Genomic DNA, 9,975 nt, shown 5'->3' on the forward strand with positions numbered 1-9,975 from the left:
CATTGTTCCCTATTACATTTCCGAACCATTCATCCTTTTCACATACCTTAAAGTTCAAAAGTCTGTAAAGTAAGCACATAATTTTTTCCATTAACTTGTTCCTTAGAGTTCTTGAATCTCTATATATGCACAGACTGCCTGTCTCTACTTTCTGTATTCCACTAAATGTGATTAGAAGTACATGAAGCACCCAATTGTACTTCCAGGCCAGCCAAACCACTGGGACAAATGAAGTGCATTCTCTGGAAGAAATAGAGGGCAAATGTACTTATTGTTGGATATAGTACAGCATTCCAGATGAAACCTGGAGTGAAAATTGTCCAAATTACCTTACATGCTACAATCTTAACCTATAAATTGAAGTATTTTTTAATATTTCAAAAGAAAAATTGCCCACAGTAATTCATGAGATTTTCAGCTTTTAATTTCTCATGCAAAGCAATTATTGTAAAATTACAGGTAGGTTAAAAGCTAGAACTATTTTGATACATATATGAGAAACAGGATATGTTGTGCCAATATTTATAAACTTTCAAATCAGTAATAGTAGAGATATTATACTGTTAAAAAAAGCAAGATAGATTTATTCACAGTTATATTGCATTTGTGTTAAATATAAATAATATTAAGATGAATTAGCAACAATTAATTAACATTGTCAAATGGATTTTCAATAATTCTTGATTCAGTTAGGAAGTCATAATTGATATCAGATAATATTTTAGATAAGTAATAATGTAAATGAGACATATTAGTATTTGTGAAGTACATTTAAGACAGTGCTTAAAAGGGAAATCATTACTTTAAGGGCATCACATGAAATGTGATGAAATGTGAACACATGAAATTTTCATTTCACAAAAATGAAATCAAATCATTTTTTATTTCAAAAATGAATATAAATAAATAATTTAGATTTCACCTAAAAAGAACATAGAACCTCTAAGAACATAAGAAAAATATAAGAACTCAATATCAAAATAGTTTTTAAAAAGACATAAAAATTAAAAAAGAGACATATTGTGGAAAGTAAGCTAGAAGTATAATAGTTTGAATCAAATTGAGAAGCCCATAACAATACTGAAGGAAATAAGAAAACACTAATTATAACCACTGTAAATACTAAACATGCTAAAAAGATAATAATATGATACTATGAACAAAGCTAGTGGAGGTGATAGAATTCCAGTTGAGCTATTCCAAATCCTGAAAGATAATGCTGTGAAAGTGCTGCACTCAATATGCCAGCAAATTTGGAAAACTTCCAGTCCAGGCCACAGGACTGGAAAAGGTCAGTTTTCATTCCAATCCCAAAGAAAGGAAATGCCAAAGAACGCTCAAACTACCGCACAATTGCACTCATCTCACACGCTAGTAAAGTAATGCTCAAAATTCTCCAGGCCAGGCTTCAGCAATATGTGAACCGTGAACTTCCAGATATTCAAGCTGGTTTTAGAAAAGGCAGAGGAACCAGAGATCAAATTGCCAACATCTGCTGGATCATCGAAAAAGCAAGAGAGTTCCAGAAAAACATCTATTTCTGCTTTATTGACTATGCCAAAGCCTTTGACGGTGTGGATCACAATAAACTGTGGAGAATTCTTCAAGAGATGGGAATACCAGACCACCTGACCTGACTCTTGAGAACTTTGTATGAAGGTCAGGAAGCAACAGTTGGAAGTGGACATGGAACAACAGACTGGTTCCAAATAGGAAAAGGAGTTCGTCAAGGCTGTATATTGTCACCCTGCTTATTTAACTTCTATGCAGAGTACATCATGAGAAACGCTGGGCTGGAAGAAGCACACACAAGCTGGAATCAAGATTGCCGGGAGAAATATCAATAACCTCAGATATGCAGATGACACCTCCCTTATGGCAGAAAGTGAAGAGGAACTAAAAAGCCTCTTGATGAAAGTCAAAGTGGAGAGTTAAAAAAATTGGCTTAAAGCTCAACATTCAGAAAATGAAGATCATGACATCTGGTCCCATCACTTTATGGGAAATAGATGGGGAAAAAGTGGAAACAGTGTCAGACTTCATTTTTCTGGGCTCCCAAATCATGGCAGATGGTGATTGCAGCCATGAAATTAAAAGACGCTTACTCCTTGGAAGGAAAGTTATGACCAACCTAGGTAGCATATTCAAAAGCAGAGACGTTACTTTGCCAACAAAGGTCCGTCTAGTCAAGGCTATGGTTTTTCCAGTAGTCATGTATGGATGTGAGAGTTGGACTGTGAAGAAAGATGAGCACCAAAGAATTAATGCTTTTGAACTGTGGTGTTGGAGAAGACTCTTCAGAGTTTCTTGGACAGCAAGGAGACCCAACCAGTCCATACTAAAGGCAATCAGTCCTAGGTGTTCATTGGAAGGACTGGTGTTAAAACTGAAACTCCAATACTTTGGCCACCTGTTGCAAAGAGCTGACTCATTTGAAAAGACCCTAATGCTGGGAATGTTTGATGGCAGGAGGAGAAGGGGATGACAGAAGATGAAATGACCAGATGGCATCACCGACTCAATGGACATGAGTTTGGGTAAACTCTGGGAGTTAGTGATGGACAGGGAGGCCTGGCATGCTGCAGTTCATGGGTCACAAAGAGTCAGACTGAGCAACTGTACTGAATTGAGTGCAGCACTTTAATAGCATCATCATTTAGAATTGGAAATAGCTCAGTTGGAATTCTATCACCTCCACTAGCTTTGTTCATAGTAATGCTTACTATGGACGAATTGACTTCACACTCCAGGATGTCTGGCTCTAGGTGAGTGATCATACCATCATGGTTATCCAGGTCATTAAGACCTTTATTGTATAGTTCTTATGTGTATTCTTGCAACCTCTTCTTAATCTCTTCTGCTTCTGGTAGGTCCTTATGGTTTCTGTCCTTTATTGTGCCCATCCTTGCCTGAAATGTTCCCTTTTCATCTCCTATTTTTAAAGAGATCTTTAGTCTTACCCATTCTATTCTTTTACTCAATATCTTTGCATTATTCATTTAAGAAGGCCTTCTTATCTCCTTGCTGTTCTCTAGAACTATGCATTCATTTGGTTTTATCTTTCCCTTTTCCCCTTGCTTTTCACTTTTCTTCTTTCCTCAGCTGTTTGTAAAGCCTCCTCAATTACTTTACCATTTTGCATTTCTTTTTATTGTGAATTATTTTTGTCACTTCTGCCTGTACAGTATTATGCATCTCTGTCCATAGTACTTCAGACACTCTGTCTATCAGATCTAAGCCTTTAAATTATTTGTCACTTCTACTGTATAATCATATGGGATTTGATTTATGTCATATTGGAATGTCCTAGTGGTTTTCCTTGTTGTCTTCAACTTAAGTCTGAATTGTTTGATAAGGAGCTCATAATCTGAGCCACAGTTAGTTCTATGTCTTATTTTTAGTGACTATATAGGACGTTTCCATCTTTGGCTTCAAAGAACATAATCAATCTAATTGTGCCATTGGCCATTTGGTGATGTTAATGTGTAGAGTCATCTCTTGGTTTGTTGTAAAAGGATGTTTTCTTTGACCAGTGTGTTCTCTTGATAAAACTCTGGTAATGTTTACCCTCCTTCATTTTTCACTTCAAGGACAAATTTGCCTGTTATTCTGGGTACCTGTTATAGAAGAAAGCTGAGTTCTCTGGGAATTGAAGGGATTGACAGGTGAAGATGGAACAGGAGTCCCAAATAAATGGAAAAGCATTACACGGTCATGGATGCATCTCAAGAAGTGGCAAGTATTTTAGGTGGCTGAAATATTGGTGAAATTTAAGAGGGACAAGCCTGGAAGGCTATTAAAAAGATGTGATATATATTTACAGTGGAATGTTACTAAACTACAGAATGTTAAATACTGCCATTTCTGACAACACTGATCGAACTAGAGGGAATTATGATAGGTGAAATAGATAGAAAAAGACAAATACCACATGATCTAAGTTATAACAAAAAAATAAAACAATGAAAATAGACTCATAGATTCAGAGAATAAATGGAAGGCTGGCAGAAGTGATGAAGGTGTGGTCTGAGTAAAATCAGATCAGATCAGATCAGATCAGTCACTCAGTCATGTCCAACTCTTTGTGACCCCATGAATTGCAGCACGCCAGGCCTCCTTGTCCATCACCAACTTCCGGAGTTCACTGAGACTCACGTCCATCGAGTCAGTGATGCCATTCAGCCATCTCATCTTCTGTCGTTCCCTTCACCTCTTGCCCCCAATCCCTCCCATCATCAGAGTCTTTTCCAATGAGTCAACTCTTCACATGGGGTGGCCAAAGTACTGGAGTTTCAGCTTTAGCATCATTCCTTCCAAAGATATCCCAGGGCTGATCTCCTTCAGAATGGACTGGCTGGATCTCCTTGCAGTCCAAGGAACTCTCAAGAGTCTTCTCCAAAACCACAGTTCAAAAGTATCAATTCTTCAGCGCTCAGCCTTCTTCACAGTCCAACTCTCATATCCATACATGACCGCTGGAAAAACCATAGCCTTGACTAGACGGACCTTTGTTGGCAAAGTAACATCTCTGCTTTTTAATATGCTACCTAGGTTGGTCATAACTTTCCTTCCAAGGAGTAAGCGTCTTTTAATTTCATGGCTGCAGTCACCATCTGCAGTGATTTTGGAGCCCAGAAAAATAAAGTCTGACACTGTTTCCACTGTTTCCCCATCTATTTCCCATGAAGTGATGGGACCAGATGCCATGATCTTTGTTTTCTGAATGTTGAACTTTAAGCCAACTTTTTCACTCTCCACTTTCACTTTCATCAAGAGGCTTTTTAGCTCCTCTTCACTTTCTGACAGAAGTGTGGTGTCATCTGCATATCTGAGGTTATTGATATTTCTCCCGGCAATCTTGATTCCAGCTTGTGTGTGCTTCTTCCAGCCCAGCGTCTCTCATGATGTACTCTGCATAGAAGTTAAATAAGCAGGGTGACAATATACAGCCTTGACATACTCCTTTTCCTATTTGGAACCAGTCTGTTGTTCCATGTCCAGATCTAACTGTTGCTTCCTGACCTGCATACAAAGTTCTCAAGAGGCAGATCAGGTGGTCTGGTATTCCCATCTCTTGAAGAATTTTCCACAGTTTATTGTGATCCACACTTTCAAAGGCTTTGGCATAGTCAATAAAGCAGAAATAGATGTTTTTCTGGAACTCTCTTGCTTTTTCCATGATCCAGCAGATGTTGGCAATTTGATCTCTGGTTCCTCTGCCTTTTCTAAAACCAGCTTGAACATCTGGAAGTTCACGGTTCACATATTGCTGAAGCCTGGCTTGGAGAATTTTGAGCATTACTTTATTAGCATGTGAGATGAGTGCAATTGTGCAGTAGTTTGAGCGTTCTTTGGCATTTCCTTTCTTTGGGATTGGAATGAAAACTGACCTTTTCCAGTCCTGTGGCCTGGACTGGAAGTTTTCCAAATTTGCTGGCATATTGAGTGCAGCACTTTCACAGCATTATCTTTCAGGATTTGGAATAGCTCAACTGGAATTCTATCACCTTCACTAGCTTTGTTTGTAGTGATGCTTTCTAAGGCCCACTTGACTTCACATTCCAGGATATCTGGCTCTAGGTCAGTAATCAAACCATCGTGATTATCTGGGTCGTGAAGATCTTTTTTTTTGTACAGTTCTTCTAAGTATTCTTGCCATCTCTTCTTAATAATCTTCTGCTTATGTTAGGGCCATACCATTTCTGCCCTTTATCGAGCCCATGTTTGCATGAAATGTTCCTTTGGTATTTCTGATTTTCTTGAAGAGATCTCTAGTCTTTCCCATTCTGTTGTTTTCCTCTATTTCTTTGCATTGATTGCTGAAGAAGGCTTTCTTATCTCTTCTTGCTAGTCTTTGGAACTCTGCATTCAGATGTTTATATCTTTCCTTTTCTCCTTTGCTTTTCGCTTCTCTTCTTTTCACAGCTATTTGTAAGGCCTCCCCAGACAGCCATTTTGCTTTTTTGCATTTCTTTTCCATGGGGATGGCCTTGATCCCTGTCTCCTGTACAATGTCATGAACCTCATTCCATAGTTCATCAGGCACTCTAACTATCAGATCTAGGCCCTTAAATCTGTTTCTCACTTCCACTGTATAATCATAAGGGATTTGATTTAGGTCATACCTGAATGGTCTAGTAGTTTTCCCTACTTTCTTCAATTTAAGTCTGATTTTGGCAATAAGGAGTTCATGATCTGAGCCACAGTCAGCTCCTGGTCTTGTTTTTGTTGACTGTATAGAGCTTCTCCATCTTTGGCTTCAAAGAATATAATTAATCTGATTTTGGTGTTGACCATCTTGTGATGTCCATGTATAGAGTCTTCTCTTGTGTTGTTGGAAGAGGGTGTTTGTTATGACCAGTGCATTTTATTGGCAAAACTCAGTCTTTGCTGTGCTTCATTCTGTATTCCAAGGCCAAATTTGCCTGTTATTCCAGGTGTTTCTTGACTTCCTACTTTTGCATTCCAGTCCCCTATAATGAAAAGGACATCTTTTGGGGGTGTTAGTTCTAAAAGGTCTTGTAGGTCTTCATAGAACCATTCAACTTCAGCTTCTTCAGCATTACTGGTTGGGGCATAGATTTGGATTACTGTGATATTGAATGGTTTGCCTTGGGAACGAACAGCTAGGTAAAGGTTATTAAGAGGTTCAAACCTCCAGCCATGAAATAAATAAGCCACAGTTCTTTGTGAACTTCCTCCATGGTGTACTTGGGTCAGGGCCTGGACATGCAAATAGTGATGGTGCAGCCCATCAAGCTTATCTTCAGATACTTGGAAAATAGATCTCAGATTCAGGTGTGGCTTTATGAGCAAGTGAATACATGGATAGAGGGCTGTATCATTTGTTTTGATGAGTGTATGAACCTTGTATTAGATGATGCAAAAGAGAGTCAATCTAAAACAAAATCAAGAAAATAAATGGGTCAGATCATGCCAAATGCAGATAACATTATACTGCTCCACAGTGTATCCAGCTAGAAATGATCGATGAAGAAAGAAAACATTTGAAAAAACAGTTGGTTTTTCAGGTGTCCTTTGTTAGAGACTTTGTCGGTTTAGTTCTGAAACATGGATTCATATTGATTTGCTCACCCTTATGCTATTACCAGATAATAATAAATGCTGGGGGCCTGTTTTATAAAAATAAACCACAGGGATTAAACATACAGCATAAATAATATGATCAATAATATAATTACTTTGTATGGGAACAGATGATTTCTAGACTTATCATGAGTATCACTGTATAATGCATGCAAATGTCAAATCACTATTTAGTACACCTGAAACTAACATAATATAACTATACGCCATAAAAAATAATAATGAATCTTAAAATATCACTTGTAATGTAAAAAATAAAACTAGTTAGGAATAAATGTATTTTATAACTTATAATATGTCTACATGGAGTTTGTACTTAAAGAAACAAAGCAATTGAGAAAAATATGTCCATAAGATGAAAAATTCATCTTTTCATGATGAAAAGTGTGAAAAGAAATATTCATACTCATTATGAATATTCAGAATCTCCTCAAACAAGTGTGATTCCTAGACAATCCCAGAAAGTGTGTGTGTGTGTGTACATTGATGAGCTCGTTCTTAAAAACATATAAAATTCAAATGCTCTATAGGGTATGGGCTTCCCTGATAGCTCAGTTGGTAAAGAATCCTCCTGCAGTGCAGAAGCCCTCAGTTGGACTCCTGGGTAGGGAAGATCTGCTAGAGAAGGGATAGACTACACACTCCAGGATTCTTGGGCTTCCCAGGTGGTTCAGCTTGTAAATAATCCACCTGCAATGTGGGAGACTTGGGTTCTGTCCCTGGGTTGTGAAGATCCCCTGGACAATGAAAGGCTACCCACTCCAGTATTCTGGCCTAGAGAATTCCATGGACTGTATAGTCCATGGGATCACAAAGAGTTGAACATGACTGAGTGACTTTCACATTCATTTTCATAGTAGGGTCGTGCTCAGTCATGTCCGACTCATTGTGACCCCATGGACTGTAGCCCACCAGGCTCCTCTGTCTATGAGATTCTCCAGGCAAAAATACTAGAGTCAGCTGCCAGTTTCCTTCTCCAGGAAATCTTCCTGACTCTGGGATTGAACCCATATATTTGTGTCTCCTCATTGGCAGGGATGTTCTTTAACACTAGCACCACCTGGGAAGCCCCTATAGTAATGCAAGAAGTATCAAAGGACAAGTCATACAGACAGTCTGTCATATCAACACTTACTGTAAAGTGTGAGTAATAAGGTAGTGGAATATCAGTACAAAAATATGACAGAGACCAATAAAAGAGAATTAAGAATCTTGAAATGGACTCACAATTGTTTATTTGATTTAAGACAAAATCATTCTTCATCAGTAGGTGAAAGGATTAACCTCTTCAACAAATGATCTAAGGGCAGTTGGAAATCCATACAGAAGAAAAACAATGAATCTGAACTTAAAGTATTTAAAAATTTGAGAGAAATTACAAACCTCAAACAACTAAGCATCTAAAATAAAGCATAGGAAAATTTCCTAATGAAGTTGAGGAAGACTATGATTTTTAAAAGAGGATACATTTTTTATTTTTTTTTATTATTTTTTAAATTTTATTTTATTTTATTTTTAAACTTTACAATATTGTATTGGTTCTGCCATATATCAAAATGAATCCGCCACAGGCATACATGTGTTCCCCATCCTGAACCCCCCTCCCTCCTCCCTCCCCATACCATCCCTCTGGGTCTTCCCAGTGCACCAGCCCCAAGTATCCAATATCGTGAATCAAATCTGGACTGGTGACTCATTTCGTATATGATAGTAGACATATTTCAATGCCATTCTCCCAAATCATCCCATCCTCTTTTTAAATTGTGCTAGAATAAATTTCTTATTTTCTTCAACAAAATAGCATTAAGAAAAAAATCAAGTCATAAGTTCAGTTCAGTCGCTCAGTCATGTCGGACTTTTTGCAACCCCATAGACTGCAGCACGCCAGGCCTCCTTGTTCATCAACAACTCCCGGAGTTTACCCTAACTCATGCCCATTGAATCAGTGATGCCATCCAACCATCTCATCCTCTCTCATCCCCTTCTCCTCCTGCCTTCAATCCTTCCCAGCATCAGGGTCTTTTGAAATGAGTCAGTTCTTCACATCAGGTTGCCAAAGTATTGGAGTTTCAGCTTCAGCATCAGTCCTTCCAATGAACACCCAGGACTGATCTCTTTTAGGATGGACTGGTCAGATCTCCTTGCAGTCCAAGGGACTCTCAAGAGTCTTCTCCAACACTACAGTTCAAAAGCATCAATTCTTATGCGCCCAGCTTTCTTTATACTCCAAGTCTCACATCCATACATGACTACTGGAAAACCAAAGCTTTGACTAGATGGACTTTTGTTGACAAGATAATGTCTCTGCTTTTTAATATGCTGTCTAGCTTGGTCATAACTTTCCTTCCAAGGAGTAAGCATCTTTTAATTCCATGTCTGCAGTCACCATCTGCAGTGATTTTAGTGTCCAAAAAAAAATAAAGTCTGTCAATATTTCCCCATCTATTTGCCATGAAGTGATGGGACCCGATGCCATGATCTTAGATTTCTGAATGTTGAGCTTTAAGCCAATTTTTTCACTCTCCTCTTTCACTTTCATCAAGAAGCTCTTTAGTTATTCTTCATTTTCTGCCAAAAGGCTGTTGTCATCTGCATATCTGAGGTTATTGTTATTTCTCCTTGCAACCTTGATTCCAGCTTCTGCTTCTTCCAGTCCAGCATTTCTCATGATGGAGAAGGCTCCTGAGAGTCCCTTGGACTGCAGGGAGATCCAACCAGTCCATTCTAAAGAAAATCAGCCCTGGGTGTACTTTGGAAGGAATGATGCTAAAGCTAAAACTCCAGTACTTAGGATACCTTATGCGAAGAATTGACTTATTGGAAAAGACTCTGATGCTGGGAGGGATTGGGGGCAGAAGGAGAAGGGGA

The 9,975-nt window shown here is 38.4% G+C and overlaps 1 pseudogene; it reads left to right on the forward strand.

Annotated features, from left to right (window-relative positions):
* Positions 1 to 6,702: 6,702 nt before the first annotated feature.
* LOC133246769 (small nuclear ribonucleoprotein E-like) lies at positions 6,703 to 6,981 on the forward strand (annotated as a pseudogene).
* Positions 6,982 to 9,975: the final 2,994 nt, after the last annotated feature.

This window comes from Bos javanicus, chromosome 4 (assembly GCF_032452875.1).
Source record: "Bos javanicus breed banteng chromosome 4, ARS-OSU_banteng_1.0, whole genome shotgun sequence".
In the NCBI taxonomy this organism is placed as follows: Eukaryota; Metazoa; Chordata; class Mammalia; order Artiodactyla; family Bovidae; genus Bos; species Bos javanicus.